Here is a 20,006-nt window from a genome sequence, read left to right as displayed (position 1 = left end):
GTAAGCACTGTACAAACACAAACCACCCAGCCCTCAAAACACACCTCTATGAATCATTAATCCATACAACTGACAGAGCAGAGGAAGTAGGAAATATTCATAGCACAGTTAACTTAAAGCCAGAGACTAAAGCATAGGAACTGTGACTATTCCAGGTTCTCCCTCTTGTTTTTTGTGGTTTTAGCTGCACATCTTCCCAGGCAAAGGAAACAGGTTCATCTTGGCACAGCACGAGCATCAGGTCAAGAGGTTATGGACATCTGTAGGAAAATGTCCACAAAGGAGTGACAGGAACAGTCACCTCCAAACACTTTGCCCTCTCAGGAGAGCCCCTGGGCAGTGGGGAGTGGTTTCTGCCAGGAACTGCAGTGGCACTGCAGGGATGTACCAGAGCATCCAGTGCCCCAGCACAGGCAATCTGCCACCAGACACTCAGTGCACATCAACTCAGGGATGAATTATTTATCCTTAAAAGCCCCTGTTTTACACATAAGCTCTAAAAATCACTGTGCAAATAGGAAGTACATCCTACAGATGTGCCAGGAACTTCCCTTGGCTCTCCCAAGGCCAGGTAGAGGCAGGGCTGAGGCTGGAGAACTGATGATTTCCCGTGTCCTATTTGATCTGGGAAACCTCCCGACAGCAGCTCTTTTTAAAGAAAACTTTTAATAAAACTTGTAATGCTATAAACAAGTAAAAAGTCTTCACAGCCTAAACAAAAGCAGCCAGAATGCCAGAGCTGCCAATAGCAGGATATTAAAATAACACCTTCTTCAAGTATTTGGCTCACCATTTCTTTCTTCCCTTGCAAACACCACGACTGCTCTGGCCCCCAACCCTGATAGCAACAGAACAGTAAATGCCAGACTTCAGTCAAGTGACAGGTAAAGAAAACCAATTCTGCTCTTTTAATTTGACTACTAAGTAAAATGCCAGTTGTAGCAACAGGTTGTAGAAATGCACCATCCAGTGAGTTGTTGCCTGACAGTAAAAACTTAAAATACATCTCCCCAAACCCTATTTCCAAATTTCAAGACTCTTTTAGTTTATAAAGATCCTCAAATTAAGCTGTTCTCCAGCTGCTGTGTCAGGGCAGAGAGCAGATCTCCACCTGTTTAATATTTCCCCCATCACATTCAGTGTTCACTGTACACCTTGTCTTATCTTTCCTTCTAAACCCAGACTAAAGCACATCTTTTCCTACTTTTCCTCTGTACATTTAACAGTTTGGAGACAGCAGATTAACTGATGATGCATCACCAACACTGACAAAGTGCCCACATGCCTTTGACTAAGAAATCTGTCAACTTAATGTTCATCTCCTCGTAGCTCTGTGTGACTCGACAGTTTGCCAAAGCAACAAAACTCTAATAATCTGCACTCGGAATAGCAAGAGCAAATGCTTTTCTATAAAAAGACTAAAAGGAACTGTAATCAAGTCTCATACACTCCTTGCATCTTCAAAGAGCTAATTAAAACTGGAATTAAAACACAAATAGTTTAAAATATTTTCTACTACATTCTTACAAAATGCTAAACAAAAGTAGTGCATCAAAAGAAGGAAGTGATTAAGAACCTATTCTTAAAATAATTATTATTTTTAGTTCCCAAGGGAGCAAAACACAAGTCCAGCTTGAGGTCATAAGTGAAACGACTTCAGCCTCAGTGGAGAGGAATCAGCATGAAGCTGACAACAATGTTTAGACACTATTTCAAATTCCAAAGTCAATGGAAAGTCAATTACTTTGTACAACACTGTGACTGAGAGCAGCCGCTTAACTGAAACCAGCCTTCAGCAAAATAACAAGGAAAAACCCAAACAGCTGGAGAGCCCCTCTGGCTGCTGCTCCTGCCAGCTCGGTAAGAACACACCAACTCCTGCAAGAAAGGCAGAGCAACCTGCCCAACACCAGCATGGTCACCATGTACCTGGAGTGTCAATCAGCACACACGTGGTCCTGCCTCTCTCTGCCGCGGCTGCTGCAGCCCTGCAGAGGTGCTGCTTCCAAGGAGGGCAGCAGGAGAACACCCCAAGGGAGAACTGGACCCACCAGTGCCCAGCACAAGCCAGGACAGCTGCATGGCTGTGGCATGTGGCCAGTGGCATGGCCTGGGGATGCTGGTACTGCACAGAGGGTGCCCGGGCAGAGGAGCACCCAGGGAACCAGGCTCTGGTTGCTGCTGCCAGAGGCACAGCTGATGCTGGGGGAATAGGTGACTTTCCTATTTTCCTCACTGTCACACACACATCACATCAAAGCAGCTGAAAACCATCTGGTGGATAATGTGCAGTGCATTCCAGCAGCTCAGCTCAGTCTCCCATGAAAAAACCTCCTCCTCTCCTCCTCCTCCTGCTGAGACCAAATGTCCTCAAGTGATTTGATCCCAGCGAACCAGCTAAAAAGGCTTCAGCTGAAGAGTCAACAGAGCTGGAATTCCCCCTGGACACAGTGGCCCCAACGTGCTTCAGACAAGTCACAGGGCTGCCAGCAGAGAAGCTGCAGACACCTGAGGCTGCCACTTCCATGTGCTGCAGCTTTGACCCGTGAGTCCTGGATACCTCAGGAGAGCTGGAGTCCTTTCCCAAGTTTTGTTACATACATTTTCCCTGAACTACCTGAGCCAAGGATACAAGCAGGCAGACAGATAATGCAGCTGTCACAGTAACACAACCCTCTCCATTTTTAAAACTCCAGGTTAAACAGCTGTGTTTTAAAAACAATTACAAACCTTCGAATATCACAGCATTTGCAGCAAAGTACAATAAACAGACATCCATTGTGAAACTGTGACCTGATTCCCTTACGTGTTTTATTTTTTCCTTCAATCAACTGAAATGTAATTAGGAGAAGGTTTGTATTCTAATGGTACAAAACAGATTTTACCCTGGCAATATCCATCTACATGCAAAATTTTGCCTCCAAGAACCTCATAATTTTGTTCTATATTAATAAACCCAGCTAATGAATGACCTTGCAGGATATTTTAGCTGTGGTTTTGACTCAGCAGGGACAAGGCAGATGGGTGACCTTCTTTCTTAACAGGTACAGGGCACACGAGATGCCACTCACAGCTGTTAAAGTGATTTAAAATTAAACCAGTAGCTCTTATAGCACTGAAAAAAACATTCAATTAATAACCCCAATTAAAAACTGTTCTGACTTCTGCAGAAGCACGATCAAGCTCTGATATGAGATGACTCACAGCAGAAGAATCCCCTGTTCTCCTCCCTTAATCAGACGGACTTCAGTCAGTATAAAACCATATGACACAAGCACCCTCCAGATTTGGGCAGAAAGGGACATTTGTTTGTGTGCAAATCCAGGAGAATTTTGGGGTTTTTTCATTCCTAATCAGCCTTAAGAAACACCAGTGTTTAAAGAAACCGATTTCGACAAAGAACACTGAAGGGGCAGACAAGGAGATGTTAAAATATCAAGATAAATTCTACCCAAACCAAGCCAACCTCAAAAGGCTGGTCTGGTCAGCTTATATACTCTCCACTTAACAGGTGGTTTGAATACATATTGATTAAATGGAAACTACAGGTATAGTATGGTAGAACTTAGGGGGTTTATACAGCTCAAACGCTTCATTAAGCTGTTTCTGGTTCCACTTGCCATTCTCCATTTTTTATCTCCCTCAGAAACTCTCACAACAGCACCACAGCCTCTACGTTTAAATCCCCTTCTAACAGAAGGCAACAGGGAAGACTCTGCTTTAAACACCAGCCTGAAAAATCCCCTTTTCCAATTCAGAAAAATTTAAGTTCATTCTCCACACCATGACATGTAAATGTTGCTGAGCAGGACTTTCAGCTGGCAAGTGATCTTGGGATTGTAGTGAACTAAATGCTGCACAAAGTAAGAGCTCTTTAAAATACCCTGGGAGGGATGAAATGCAGGATCTTGTGCTTAAAAATAAGGAAACATTGAATTACACATCTGTGGCTACAAAGTGTGAGTGACAGCACTGGAAGTGGGACGTGGATTTTTTTGATGTACCACTGTACTCTGCACATAAAATCCTCATTTCCAGCCTCTCATCTTTCACGTGTCGTGACTGCAGGAACAAGGAAAACCTACAGTTGGCTCTCCAGCTCAGGAGGTGGTATTTCTTCTTTTGCACTCAGGGAGCACCTGGCCAAGATCTGTACATGGAATTTAAACACAAACCTCCCAGTGCTGTTGTTTAGATTCCACAGGCCTGTCCCTGCTGCCCAAATATGTATTCCCAGCAAGCACAGCACATACCCTGAAAAGCAGCTACCGCAGACCTGCAGGAATCACTTCTCCTACAGACCACTGGGGTCTGGTGTACTATGGTATAAACAAATTATTTTGTTTTCAAAGCTGAATTTTGTAAATTCAGTTTGTGGAAACAAGCTACAGAAATGTGTTGTATTTTCCTGTTTAGGTAACAGATTCCCACTGCCCTTATGCTAAAACACCTCTTTTTTGCCTTGTTAACCCCTGGTCAAAACCCACTGTCCTCTGTGCCTCCCCCCAGTTCCTTCCTGTACATGGTCATGCAATTTTTTAATTAGTGTAAGAATTTTCCTTTTATTACAGGTAATGGTAATGAGGCTCTTAATTTAAGCAACAGAAAGAGAATGTGATTTGATAGTACAGTAGCTAAATAGATTAGCTTTTTCAGCAACACAGAAAAGGAACTTTTTGGCTTCTCCCCAACATTTTTTTTTTCGAAGGCGTGGTTTTAGTTTGTTTTTTAATCTCTGATCTGTTTTGTTAGGGAGTTGGGCCTGTCAGCTCAGCTCTCCAAGAGCCAAAACTAACAGTATTTCCCCAAACAAAGGTTCATTCAGAGAATCAGATTATATGCATTGTGTGCTGGAGCAAAGAGGCAGGGGAGAGAAACCAAAACATTTCTACACAGAGTGGATGTGTAGGACTGGCGAGGAGGCCACACTGGAGCATCCTCCTATTTGTACCTACCCAGTTAATCCCAGCTGCAGCCCAAGGATACTAATCCCAGACAGTGCTCATTTTAAAAGCAAGATTTAGGGCAGGTCATTTGCTTGGTTACCTGCTTCATCCTCCTTACCTGAAATCCTCCCTCCAGGGATGTGCAAGGGGAAGGATGTCCTATTGCCCACACTCCACAAAGGAGAGGAGGGAGCTTTGTGCTGAAGTTACAGCACACATTTTAAAACAACCAAACCATCCCCACCGTTTGATTAATCTCCTTTTAAAAATAACACTTCAGTCTTGAAGACAGAGACACTGGAAGAGACAAGCATTTTTCCTCTATCATGAGCGTTATATATGAAAAAGTGCTAGAAAAACAAAAACAGGAATCAAAGTCAGCCACCAGCAAATGGGAATTGCAACACCTGCCAAGGAACATGTTATCTCAACTGATTTCACGTAGGCAGGCTCAGGTATGCACCTCCTGAGATGGAACAGCAAAGGGAAAGGTCACTTGTATACCACAAGCAAATATTCCTGCCCCAAACACACCATAAACCTTCATTTATTTATATTATTACTTCAAGTATTTTTGAATTTAAATTTGGAACTGTAAGTTAATTTGCATAAATGGAGGTTCACAGTGCCTGGGCTCTTGCTCTGATAACCTTGTCTGTGCTGGACTCACAAATGGCCAAGGAGATGCTGTGGCACACAAGTGCTCCATGGCAGCAGACCTGTGCTTTGCCAAGGAAATGTCCTGCAGCCTCCTCAGGCTGAAGCAAGAAGTGAAAAACTCCTGTTTTGAGAGTGTTGTTACACCTCCCCTGACAGCTTTTCATACCACCACCACTGAGTCAATCAAGGAAAGGAGTCTCCTGCTCCTGTTCAAGCCAAACACAACAGGGCCAAGGCCTGCTGTGTGCACAGGGAGCTGGGAAGGACCTCTGAGAAATGCCTGCACCAGATGCAGGTTTTGTACAAATTATGAAAGGGTGAAAAGAGCACAGGGCAAATGGGAACATAAAGAACAGTACAAATATCAAGGAGACTTGGAGGATATAGTGTCCTTTAGCCAGTGGCTATTTAAAGACTCAGAATATTTAGATAGTTTCTCATTTCCAGTCAGAAATCAAAGGATATTTCTAGACATGTTCCTGCTTTTCAGACATTTGTCCAGCATTGACTCACTTTACTACAGAACTGAAACAGCAAGAGAAGAGGAAAAGTTTCATAAGAAATGCCACTCATATGTCAGTCAAAAGGCTGAGAAATGGGCCTCACCATCACCTCTCTGTCACTGTTGGCCCTCCCCAAAGTCTCCCTCTGATCCCTGCTGGGCTTAAGTTTTGTAGAGGGACCAAGTCATACACTTTGTAACTTTATAAATATTATCACTTTAGAAAATGTCACACCCCTCAACTGTCAAAAATCAGGACCCTCAACAAAGAACTGCCAGAAACATCATTATGAAAACAGATCCTGACACACAGGAGTAAAACAGTGTCATTTTTAGAGCAGTTTCAATATAAAGGGAAGTGATTCCTACTCACTTATTTCACAGTGTCTTGAAATTTTCCACTTCTTCCTAAAACTTGCTTTCTGCCACTGGCTTTTCATCAACCTTCTCAGAATCACAGTATTCACTACATCATACAGATGATCAGGAACTCCACCTTCCTTCTCATTTGAAAGGATGGCTGTTGGCAAGGTCCCTCTTGTACAGGGAGCTACATGTCACAATCTTTTTGAACGTTAAGATCTCAGCCTAGATTAATGAACTGATCAAGATGTGATGATCTGGGACTTACATTATGGTTCAAAGATTTTTCGCACACAGAGCTTCTGAAAACCCAAACAAACCCTATCAGTGTGACAGATCAGCACAGCTCTCTGAGCAGCACACACAGCCCCGGAGCCCAGAGCTGTTTACCGGGAGGGAGAAACTCGAAACCAGCTCTTTCCACAGAGGATAGTGTAACATTCTCTAAACGACATTACAAGCCTATAAATATACTGCAAGACTTCAGGGATCTTATTCTGAAAGCGCCTTAAGGGTTTGCAAAAGCAGAGATGCTCCCCCAGCTCTCCCCTTGTGACACAAAGCTTTCATACCAGCTGTCTGCAGCCAGCTCCCTGCAGCTTGAAAAACACCAGGCTTGTTCCCAAATCCAGTTATTACAGACTCGAGACTTCAACAACACATACAGTTATTCAAAGTTTACATAAAAGCTGAACCAGAAACTACACAAGAGACAGAAGGAGGCTAAAGGAACCGATGTGTTACTACTGCAGCTACTGAAAGATCAATCAAAATCTCATAGAAAGGTAATGCAGGGAGAAAACTCCTTCCAGAGTTAACATGCAACAGGCTGGAATGTGGAAAAGGAGTTTAGGAAAAAATAAAAGCACTTCTAAAAGGTCATGCACGCCTCCCAGGAAAAGTCTCTACTTAGAGCTTTGTTGGATCTATGTGCAAAGCAATGCTTTGGCAATGCCTTCACCAAAACCAGCCCTTCAATTAGAGCTGTGAAGTGGCAGTTCCTGCCATGGGAGCAGCCACATCTGAACTGCAGCAGTGAAAGTCCCTGGGATTCGCTATTCCAAGAACGCAGCCTCCGAGAAAGGGGAAACATTCAGAGAACAAGCAGTGGAAAACAAAACTTTCACCTCTGGGTCACCAGTTCAAATGGGAGCTGTAAGATTTGCAGCAGTGCAGGAAAGGCTGTGAGTGACCCTCCTGGTTAACTGGGACACAGGGCTGGCAGGGGAGCACTAATGCTCGTGCCACTCAGTGCTCAGCACACTTTTCCCAGATGGCTCTTGTTCCCCATTTAGGACTGGACAGGCCAAGGGCGATGCCTGGTTCCCACACAGATGGAAAGAAGACCAGCCCTGTCCTTAGGGAAGTGTCTCCAGCCCTGCTGAACTGTTGAATCTGTTACTTTATAATGATGGTGGTTATGGGCACCATGCACCAGGGCTCTGACAAATGTTTTGCGGCAATTAACTTTATAAAGCAATACTTAACCTCACTATATGTGGGGAGTGTCAGAGAAGGACCTTGATTTTATTGCATTATACCCTTATAAAGTCATTTCTTTGCTCACAGTGACTCCCAGGATTAAATATTTAGCAGCAAAAAATCGTTTAGAAATTCTCAATCCATCCACCTGTGCAGCAATTAAAAGACACAGCCGGACTGATGCAGCCCCATTCCTTACCAAGGACACACTTCCAAATGGACCAAGATGGTTTGTGTCCCAAAGCAAGCGGTGACTTCACCAGTAAAACATGTAACAATATCAGCACTTTCCTGAATCTTACTACAAACAAGTCACTCAATGACCCTCACACAAGTCTCTTCAAACCACGTTTTTCCCATGTGCCAAAATTACAAGAAAGCAGCCTCAATCTTCACTCTGTAGAGTCCTTCAGAAAGCTCACAATGAAGGTAAATAACACTTCTTACATGTTTATTGCTACAGAAAGAAGCAACCCTTCTAAACTTCCTAAGATCTGTCTCCCCATTTCCCAAGGCCTGCTCGATCCACCCAGCCCATAATCACCACATGCCAAGCTCAGACAACAAGCCTACTAATGTGCTAATAAAAACTGCTAATAAAAGTTTTAGGTTTCTTAAGCTGTGCTAAGATTTTTACTGGAGATTTGAGGGTTCTACTTGTACGACTGGATACTGAAAACAGATGGGATCCATGCTGGGTTCCTAAACAACAGCCTTCACACACCAAAAGTTTATTAGAAACAGTAATGAACTGGCTTTTATTGCACAGTTCTGTGCATCCACTTGCAGTCTCCAAGCTGAGCCATGTTCTTCAATAACATTTGCTGATTTGATGAAGCAAATGAGTGAAATCTAATGAGGTTGCCCAAGAAGGGTTAACTGTGTCACACAGCAAGAGACAGACCAGAACTCAGGAATGCCTCTGGTTCCCATGCAGTTGGATTAGAGATTACCCCTCCTCACAGGAGGAATGACTCAGATCACAGTGTCATTCCAGTCACAAACATATTGGCTCTCTGCTTTCACAACACCATGGAATATCCAGGATATTCAGGCAGATGGTGAGGGAGGGCAGCAGCACCAAACAGGGCTGATATAACAGAGCAGCAACACACACTGGCTTGACAGCTTCCAGAGACCAAATGCTGCCTGGAATTTTTTCACAGCTGATACTAAAACACTGCCCAGCTCACTCCATCACTTGGCATCAGACCTGTCCTGCTTCAGCAAGAGCTGTAAGAACACCCCTCCAGGTTGGCCACAGGTCCAGCTTTCCCAATACTGTCCCCAGCACAGGACACGAGCAGGTGCTTGGGGAGGAGTCAGAACAGGACGAGCACATTCCTGTGACTCTGCTGCCAGCTCCCAGCAACCAGCCCCCCTCAACTGTAAAGGAAATTTATATTAACAAGTACATTAACTCTCTCCCTAACAGTGATAGGAATAGCTACATAGTTGCCTTTTTTGCTGTGTTTATAGACACTTTTTCCCCCTATATCTGTGTTAGTTCAATACTCTACTGATTTAGTAGGTGTGTGCTTTGGAAAGGGAGGGAGAATGACATTTTTAGTAGGGAACAGCCACTGTGGTGACCACTGCGATGACTCAGATGCCCCAGCTTTTGGATACACTGGTTTGGATTCTCAGCTATTTCACAATCTCTGCTTTCTATATTTTCAACAGGTTTTAGGTGTCAAGCGTGGTTGCTGATTACCTGAAGTGAATACAGATTCCCTCCTTGAGGATATCTGTACTCCTCATCAAGTCAGTTCTTCCATCCCAACATAAAGTTAATTTGCAATAAGCTGACAACATGCAAAGAACTACTCTGGTTCTGCAGCAGATCTCAACATTTCACAACCATATCCAAATCCTTTGACTTAGTCCTTCCTTTCTAAAAGTTTCATATCCTCAAACCCAGAAAAGCCATTTTTGTATGTGTTTCCAGGTCACAAACCTGTTCCCCCCTCTACAACCCCTCCACTCAATTTTCTTTCCCAAAGGCTGTGTTATGAAGAGCAAAAGCAAGTAGTTCATTCCCTTTCACTGTTTCTTGCATTCCCACATCTGGCACACCACCACCACCAGGTTTTGTATCCAAGTTCACCTTAACCTCCATCCCCAGGGACAGATGTTTACCAAGCAAACAGAGAGCTGGAGTGAGCTGTGCAGACACCACTCTGCAGCACTTCATAGAGTGAAACAGTTTCACCTTCTTTGGACACGGTACAGAACAAGCTAAGGGGAGCAGCATGACATGTAACCAGCCCTTTATGTGCTGCTAACAGACAAGCAAATTTCAGAGCCCATTCCTGAATCCACAACACAGCTTAGCAGGACCAGGACTTCACTGGTTGAATACCAGGAGTTCTCCTGATGCACAGCTGTCACTGTAATTATTATTAACAGAGCTTGACTTGCCATGGGGAAGCTTACTCAGACTACAGCTCCCATATAAACATGCAGAAATTCATCAGGATGAGCAGAGACCAACCATCCTAGAACATACCAAATGATAACATTCTTTGCTCTGGAAAATGTGGCAGCAGATAATAGCCATATGCAGTGATTGGCAGATCAGGAATGCAGTAAGACCTTCCCTGGCCTCTTCCTGTTTGGCACTTCTTCTCTAACAGCTGCCAGACCTACAAGCCCAGGTATTTCCTTTTTAACTTTTTTAGTAAGTTCTCCTTTTTTACCCGCATGACTTTCCTTTCTTACCTTGCTCATCACTTCTGCCTCCAACACACTGCAAAGTAAAGGCTTTCTATAACTAACACAGGCTACATCCAGGGTCACCCCACAGCACCAAAAGCAAAAGTCTGCATGATAAAAAGATAATCAAGAGCAGTCACAGGCTTCAAAGAAGAATCACAAAGACCTGAGAAGCTCTTCCACAATTCCTGCTCCATTTGGTCTCTTCCCTTTGGGAATGGTGTCAACAGTGAGGACGAACAGTGAGCAGATTTTACAGCAGCCTAAAATTTGGATGCAAGATGCAGCAAGCAGAATTTAGCAGAGCAACCTGTGATGGCTCTCACAGCGTTTTCACACAAACATAACTAAATGCAGTGGGCCTGAGTTATTTTTAGGACTATTGTGAAACCCCAGTGTCACTTCATTCCAGCTGCTCCAAAGATACAGCAGCACCACCACACAGCCTGGGCTCTGTCTCATCACTCCTGGCTGCATGGAGTGAGTCTCACCCTTGCCCTACATTAGAATTCCGATGCCAAGGCAGTGAAGTCCCTGGCACAGACAGGACCATGTGGATGAGAAGAATGTTTTGGACAAGGAGCTCACGTGGGCTGGGGAAGGGTCTGGCTGTTGGATAGAGGAGTCCCTGTCCCTGCAGCCTGGCCAGAGGTCTCCTGGCCATGCTGGCCAAGGTCACTTCAGCTGTTGTTGAACTGCTGCAGGCAGGGCACCCGTTACTATGGGACCTTGAGGGAAGGGAGAGTAAACAAAGCAGCAGAGGGAAAGGACAGCCAGGATTTCGAGTAAACATCCCATGCTAGAGAGTTCTGAAAACAACAAACTTGATAGATCCCAGAAGCAAAGCCTTCTTGGTGCCTGTGTAGTGTTTGCTTGGATCTCCTTACGCAGACAACAATCCCAATCTCTGAGGAGTAACAGGCTCCACTGTTGGAAGGATCAGTGAAAAGAAAAGGCCTCATCCTGCTTCCATGTGCTTCTGCAGTCCTGTTCTGGGCAGCAGTACAAGATGCACACAAACTTTTCAGGACAAAACAGTTGTACACTCTCCTTCCTTTGCTCCTCCAGCCCGGCAGGACACAGCCAAGCCCATGGCCCTGCATCAGCACAGCCATTCCAACGGCAGCAAACGCTCTGGTGTTCACACAAGCTCCCAACACAGCTACCTCTGGAGCATCCACATACACAGCACTCTCTTAGAATACCAGGGCAGATACAGCACAGGAGGCAAACCTGGCTGAGGACCACAGACACACCACACAGAGGGGTCAATGCTGGGCACACTTGCAGGCTGCCACCTTCCCCCCAGATTTGCAAGATCCAAGTATAAACAATGCAGCTGCTGTCTCACCCCCAAACCCAGTAACAGTAATCCTCTTTTTCAAGAAGGGCAAACCTACTGCACAAGTGCAAGGCTATCTGGATCTTCTCCTTACCCCTCAGTCACCCTTAAGGCTCAACTCTCCAATTCTTGTTGTTATTCACAAGCCAACCCTAGTACAAGTAAACCCCAGCCAACACCAGCAAAGACGAGACCACCTTTCCATCTCCCAGCTGAGATGGAAAAAGCCCTTTCAAGCTCAAGCAGAAACAAAGCTGTAGCAAAATCAACCCCCTGTACCTGGATAAGGACAACTCTTTATGGACTAAAGGGGGATCTCTCAACCTTTCTTCCTTTGCTCCTTTGGCTCAAAGCAGCCTCATCTCTTCAATTTCTGCTCTGAACTGTCCCCCCAAAATTCTCTCCTTTGCTTCCCAAATCACTGGAAGAATGCAGAGGGACATACTGTTAATCTGCAATAATACAAACACCACAGATGTATCCTCTGCTTGCTCTGCTGGGGTATAATTGAGCAATAAAGATACCCCTGGAAATCCAGAAACCTCCCATCATAATTAAAAAAAGATAAATGTATCTCTGTATGTAGGAAGGCATTTAAATATACAAAATATTACGGTAAAAAAGGACATTAATATAGCCAAAAGGACTGTATCCAGTGCTTCCTTGCACCACACCATCAGCTAAACTAGAAGTAGAGAGATGAAAAGGCCTCTAACTGTACATTAGTATTGTAGATAATGTGCTGCATGAACACAAAACCAAGGACAAAAAGCTCTCTAACAAGTTATTAAAATCTTTCTGTGCTTTTCAGGAAAAGTGATCAATTCATTAAGCACCATGGTGAGCTACTTACCCAGCTGAACCCTTTCCTCACATCACTGTAGTCACAAACCCTGCCACGGCCAAGGGTTATCTGGGGGTCAGCAGTGGCCTGGCCAAAACACACCAACATATCACTAATTGGAGCAAATCAGATTCTTTCACTAATACCCTGCTACAAGATAATCTTTGCAGTGGCCTGCAAGCTCTTCCCATCTGGTCTGTCACCTTTTGTTTTACAGTCTCAAAGGCGACAAAGCAGCTCTGAGAACCACCCCTGACATCCTGAGCTTTGTATCTACATGGACCTTGCAAGTGAGCTGGATAATCAGCCAAGGGAAGGAATTTTTTCATTGGGCCTAAATGGCTTCCTATGGTCCTTTTCAACCCCATTTTCTATTATCCATCTGACAACATAGCTCACAACCTAACTAAAAATACTAGTCTTCCACAAGGTAACTGTTGCTGAGCTTGCTCTTAAACAGCACACAGTTTCCATACCTTAAGGCACAAACTGAAATCTGCTTAACAGCGAGGGAATGGCAATTCCCCTGCAGCCAGTCATTCACAGCACACAGAATGGCCAAGGTGTCATCCAGGCTCTCCTTTAACACCTGCTCCTCAGAGGCATTAAGCCTGCAAGGGACCTATAAGAGATTGTCACATGTATGGGAATGGCAGTAAGATAAACATTATCCCTGTGGGAGTTGAACATCTGCTCTATCCAATGCTACATTTAACCCAGAGAGGCAGAGTCCAGAACTGCAGCACATCCAGCCAAGGCAGGAAAGCAGACCAGGAGCCCTCGTCATTCCTGCTGGCAGAGTAAAGGTGGTCCCTTCACAGGCAGGGTCCTCCTGAGGCCTGGAGTAAATCTCTCCTGCAGAAAGGGGTGCCTCTAATGCAATCAACCATTTGACAGCTCAGGGAAGCTGACACCATTTAGACTTCCAAGGCCAACAAAACACCTCTCCCCAGGTGAAAAATCCAAATTCCTCTATGCATAACCCAGCTCCTGCTGTTCTAAAAGCAGGAGGGTTTTCTAGAGTCTCCAAAAGGCCACTATCAGCACCAGACTCGTGAATCCAGAGTGATGCTCCAGATATTGAAGCTTCTTTGGTGACTGCACGATGAGAGCAATGATGCCTCTCAGAAGCACAGACACCAGTCACAGCAGGGAGCAGGTGTTTTTCACAGGCACTTCCATGAATGCCCAAGGCACTCAGCAGAGCTCTGCCTTCCAGGAGTATTAGGATTACCATTCAAATATCAGCCTGGTTTTATTACCTTGTGATTTGTATCTGTAGGATTCCTCATCACTTACAGAAGCTTTTCTAACAGAGGTGTCAATAAGATGCACATCTTCCTCGTCCCCTCCTAAATCTTTCTTCCTTCTTTATCTCCTTCATTATTTAAGTTTGTAGCTGAAGTGTCATCTCTGATACTGCTTCCTTTTAGACTCCTATGTGAGCTCACTTCCAAACCTCACGCCTTTGTTTCCCCTTTTCAAAAAGGTCAGCACACACATCTGCAGCTCTGAAGTGCTGAGAATGTTTGGGTCATTTTTAGAAGGGAGAAAGGGAGGGAAAAAGCAGTAGCTGATTTATCTAAGATCAACAGCCAAGAAACCAAGGGCCAGTGAAGAGTTTTGTGCTTGTGTCACAAAGTAAATAAGCTGTGGCAAACGCACACTGCAAGGTTTCTGATGGCAATTGCTCTTCACTCACAAAGGGATGGCCACATTAATTATATCAGGAATGGCACCAAGTCAGCCTCTTCTATGTTCAAAAACAAACAATCAAAAGTGGCCTTCCAGCTCCCATTTGAGCAAACAAACAAAAAATTATTTGAAAAGACCATGTTTAGAATTTCTATTAGAAGCCATTTCTGGAAAACCTTGCTTTTCCTAACCCCATTTTTCAAGCCTTCCTGCTTCAGAAACTGTGACAATGGTGTAACCCCAGCCTGCACTAAAAACAATCAGATTCAGATTTTTCCATCACTGTCTGAAACACAAAGAACCAACTCTATTTTCTTTGGAGGCAACTGAAACAAGTACTTTTCCTAATCATCTTCGTAATTGTTTTATGGGCATGTTAAAGGTTTCCTTCCCAGAGCCAAAGGAAAATTGTATGAAAGCTGTAAAATATTTCTATAGCCATCAAAGAGTTTAGAAACCTTGTCTTCTTCCTCAGAAGAAGCTTAGAAGTTTTGTCTTTTAAGAAACTGCTTGTGCCAATGACATTAGGATATCAAAGGATGAGGAAAACTGTAAACGCCATTAATTTCTGCATACAAAGAAAGGAAGCAGCAAGCATATAGTCTGTAGTCTACTAATTAAAAATAAAATACCAGATTAAACCCAAACTGGTCCAAGTTCCTAACAGATAAGGGTTTTTTGCCGTTGTTGTTGTGTTTTAAAAAAACCCTTTCTCCCTAATAACAAAAGGCAGCATGAGAAGAGCCAAACCAGGAACCCCAGCTCTCCTACCCCTATTTTACTGGGTGATCATCCATGACTTCCATATCTGGGTCCATCCAGCTCATTCCCTCCCTTTATCAGGCACACCCTCCTGAAGTGATTGCTATCTAAGTCTCCCATCACAGATCAAAGCATGGGGAATAAAGGCTGGACTTCGACTCCAAGCGCACCTTTAATCATCTACCCTCACTTTCCATATATTCTTCCCTTTCATACATATTTCTCCTGCCCTGAAGAGCAGAACAGAGACATCTTTTCTCCCCAACTCATTCACATTCTGTCCTCTTTATCAGATCTCCTCAAAGTACAGCTCCAAGCTCTTTTCTCCTCCACAGTGTCCCTACCATGCTCAGAGACTTCCATTTCCTCCCTGCCATTCCATCCAACCCTCCTGCTGAACATTTCCTCACTCACACAAGTTCAGGGAGTTTGTAACCCAGGCTCAAACCCACTCAGTCAGCTGAGACAACCTTTGTTTGACTTGAACTTCACAGTATCTTTTTTCCCCCCTTCCTGTTTCCATCCTTGTGATCTGTCAACACCATCCAGCTCACTGTGTGGCTTCACCCTGGCCCTTCTAATTCATTCAATGCATTCCTCAAAGACCCTCTTAATATCACTCCAAATCTCAGTGAGTTTCCACCCTCATTCCTTGTCCTCTCAATTCTTCCTGATTTGCAACAGATCCAAGACCTGTTATAAGGGGGAAAATCCCACCCACACATAACAATTTAGAATTTACTCTCTACTTCAAGCCTGTGACATCCCAGAAATGCCCAACCTTCAGCTCAACACGGCCACAAAGCTCCCTTTATTCCTCCCCACTCCTTCCCAGCTTGCAGCATCACCAGATACCCCTTTGTTTGATTAAGACTAATCATAGCTTAAGGACACACAGTCAGATAAGCAGCTGCTCAAGTGACTGTATATCAACTCTGCTTTCCAAAAGAATGGAAAGAATGGAAATTTTTTTCCCCCACATGGGAAAGTAACAAACAAGAATGATTCAGTGACCTACTAAAGGGGTGTGTGGAAAAACATGAGTAAAGCTAAGACCTGAATTTCGGGTTTCTTGGCTTTAATTCCTCCTGCCTCTCAGTAGAAAGAAATTAAAACAGGTAAAGGGGAGAGAACTGGAAATCAAGGTGTTAATTTCTGTTGCCATCAAACTCCATTCAAAGCACATCATAAACATGCAGCACAAAATCTTCACTAAAACCAATGCCAAATTTCAACAGTTCAGCCAAGTTTTTTCAGAGCACGCAACAGTTATTGAGAAGTGGCAATCTGAGGACAAAGCAGCTCCCTCTTCCCTGTTTCAGCAATCCATCCAAAATTATGATTATGAAATCTATGTTGTATTTAAGCCAGGAAATAACATCTGTTTATTGAGTGAAAACACCAGATGAGAACTACACCAAAACATGTACATGGTAAATCAAAAGATGATATCAACAATATGTTTTTTTAATGAAAAACGTGACTACTGTGCACATACCTCTATAGTAACACCCTGCACAACCAGGCCCACAGAAACCACGAACAGCTTGGGACCTGCAGAACCACCAAAACAGCCAGGAGCAACACAAAAAATAATTGTCCCTGTATCCAAATCTCTGTCTGCCCAATTTGTCTGTTCTTCTTTTAGTCATGTGTAGCCCTGAAGACACCAAGACCTTCATTTGAACCAAGGCCGTCTCACACTACCACTATTAAGTGTTTACTTTGGCAAAGAAATGTATCTTTGAAATGAGAACAGCTCAGCAATCGTTCTGCAAACTGTCCCCAGGTTCAAGGTTGTCAAGGTGGAATTTAAAAGTGCATCTCACTCAGAGCTTAAAAGCTTGTGACTATATCAAGCATTTGACATAAGCAGGGTAAGAGGCTCAGAACCAATGTCCTGGTTCATATTGCACCCTGAATACAGCATCCTTGCTTTGAAGGGACCTTTATTATGGTTAATAAAGACTTATACCAGAGCAACTCTGTTCAAGTTTGGCTTAATTCACAGGGTGAATACAGGTGTTTTTATCAGAGTGGTTTCTAAAAGCAGCATGTGAAATATGTAACTAAATTCTGGAAGTTTTTAATCTCAAACTTGCCATCAGCACTGTTAAGAACTTCCCCAAACAAACACATGATGCATTAACAAAGAATATGTGGCAAAGGTGCTTTGGAAACAAGCTGACCCTCAATGTCAGTGCACCGAGGAAAGGAATATTTTTGGCTTATATGAAGCAAAGGGGTCATATTGCCAAAGAGGAGAGATAAAATCTAGAAATGACCCAGCAAGCTGTTCACAAGGCAGCCTTTGTCCCAGTTCCCAGACCCCACTCTCCTGTTCCATGCAACTTTAACAGGCAGGACCCAGAAGGCTTTAGACAAGTATCTCATGCCAGTGTTAACACTCTTACCTCAAGTACAACACCTGGCACGGTGCTTAAGCTCTTATCAGGAGGCAAGAGAACTCTGAGGCTACTCAAGAATAACTGGGCCCACAAAGTCATCTTCATCTACCCTATCAACCCTACCACTAAGGCAGGCACAAAGTGACATAATAATATGTAACAGAAGTTTAAAAAGAACATCACCCAGTGTGAGTGCGAGTAGTATTGTTAATAATGCCTAAAATAAACCCTGTGCTTTGTTTACATGACCTACATGACCACACACAACTGAGTGGTCCATCCTCTCTACTGCACAGATTGTCTCCCAGGCAGTGCACAAGAAGGGAATCTTCATACAGAAAATTAATGACTTATGGGGTCCCAGAGCCTCATCAGCCTCTTATTTCTTTACAGGGCACGTATACAACACACTGGGTAAGGGGGACTGAAATCTGCACTGTCACTTATCCACTTTACATCCAGAGAAAATAACAGAAGAATTGTCTTAAATCTACTTTTTCCAAGAGCAGTAAGTTGTATTTCCTACTCCCTGCAATGATTACATTAGTCATTCCACCAGGATTTACCTCGCTGTCCTAGAGACAAATTAGCACAAGGTCACTGACTCCTAACACACATTTTTTAGAGTTCCATATGCAGTTCAGAATATGCAGATCTGTGTTTCCAAGTGCCTATTTCAGGTTTTGAACATTAGACAAACTATATATCATTGTTTCCAAAGGAGAGTTTTCCATAGGAAAATCCACTGTCCCATATTCCAGCCTCTCAGGGCAATAAATGGTTTATAGTGCCCTTTTGTAAAGCACAAATTTTCACGTCACATAAGCCTAAGCCTTCAGCCCACATTCCAGATGGAGCTGAACAGGATTCTTCCACTGAAGACAACAGGTCTCCAAAACTAAGAGAAAAAATTTCTTCTGCCCCAATCTCAGGAAAAAAGTCCTTCATGGTATGCTGTTGCTGGAACATTTCTGAATACAGGTCAGCTTTGGGAAGTTATTTCTGGGTAAGTAACTATTTGGATAATAAAGTTACTATTAAAGGCCTTTATTAAATTAAATATCAAGATGACATATCATTTTACTTAATTCTGCATATTGCAGGTCATACAGCCACGAGCACAGTTTCTCATTAGAATGAGCAGTGTCAAAGGTCTTTTTCATTTTGGAAAGCACATTTTTTAAGATCTTTTTGCCTTTACAGTGGCCTGCCTGCCACAGGGCAATCCTAGCCACCTACACACAGCAAGGTCTGCAAGGTCACCTTGTTTTAAAGAGCTGAGATGAAGGGGCTAAGAGGGGAAAACCAATGTCCTTTCTCCTCTGTCAATGTGGTACAGCTCCCACAGTCAATCTCAGGAGAAAAATGAGTGACATTTAGATAAAGCCCAGTCTGCGTGATACCTGTTGTAAACCCCAGTGTTTATAAGCAACTTTTTGATTTAGAAAATTGTTTTTAATCTGCTCACTGTACAGGGGACTATGCTATAGGCATATTTTCCCCTGTGGAATGGCTTATCTGAAATGAGACTTTTCAAGCCGTGCAACTGGATACGTGACTGAAACAGCTGTGCTGAACATGAGAGTCAGGTAGGCTTGTACTGCTCGAAGGCACAAGGGAATCACTTTTCTGCTGTCCAGAAAGGGCTTTTTTTAATCATAGAAAGTCTGACAGTTGACAGCAGAAAGCCAAATTAAAAAGAATAAATAAATTACATTATAATTAAAAGAGCCCAGACCACACCACACATCCGTGATTCAGCATAAATTTGGTCACTTCCAAACATAAACCACCCGAGGTAATGACCAAGGTAATGACCGAGGTAATCTAGAAAAACTTTGCTTTCTAGTCCATCAGCAAAGTTAATGGATACCACACGTTTTACTGCTTCTCTTTAAAACTTTAAACACTGAAATACTAGAAAGGGGTGTCACGTGTAAGTAAATATTACACAGAGAGCTCTGTTACAGCAGCTTCCCTGGGATCATATTTAACACAGCTCTGGAAACACGGGGAGTCAGCTCATGCCCCCACAAAACAAAAAAACCCAATTCTGCACCTTTCTGTGCTACAGTTTTGGTTTCCACACCCCCAGTTCTTGTCTAAGAGTTAATTTCTGTCCAGCACGGAAAATGTTAGCACGGAATCCGAGTGTTTTGTCAGTGCTGGATCTGACATAATGGGAAAGGTACAGCTGAGGCAACAGCCACGAAATATCCCCATAAACCAACCAGGATCAAACCCTGCTGAAGCACAGCACAAAAGGCAGCTGCTGTTACCTGAGTGT

The 20,006-nt window shown here is 43.6% G+C and overlaps 1 protein-coding gene across 1 annotated transcript in view; it reads right to left on the bottom strand.

Moving 5' to 3' along the window:
- Window positions 1-20,006, bottom strand: part of MLXIP (MLX interacting protein) — a 47,249-nt gene that overhangs the window by 25,127 nt on the left and 2,116 nt on the right.

Source organism: Corapipo altera, unplaced genomic scaffold (assembly GCF_003945725.1).
Source record: "Corapipo altera isolate COAL_440 unplaced genomic scaffold, ASM394572v1 67, whole genome shotgun sequence".
In the NCBI taxonomy this organism is placed as follows: domain Eukaryota; kingdom Metazoa; phylum Chordata; class Aves; order Passeriformes; family Pipridae; genus Corapipo; species Corapipo altera.
The sequence above is the reverse complement of the archived record's forward strand: the minus strand, read 5'-3'. Positions and strand labels throughout refer to the sequence as shown.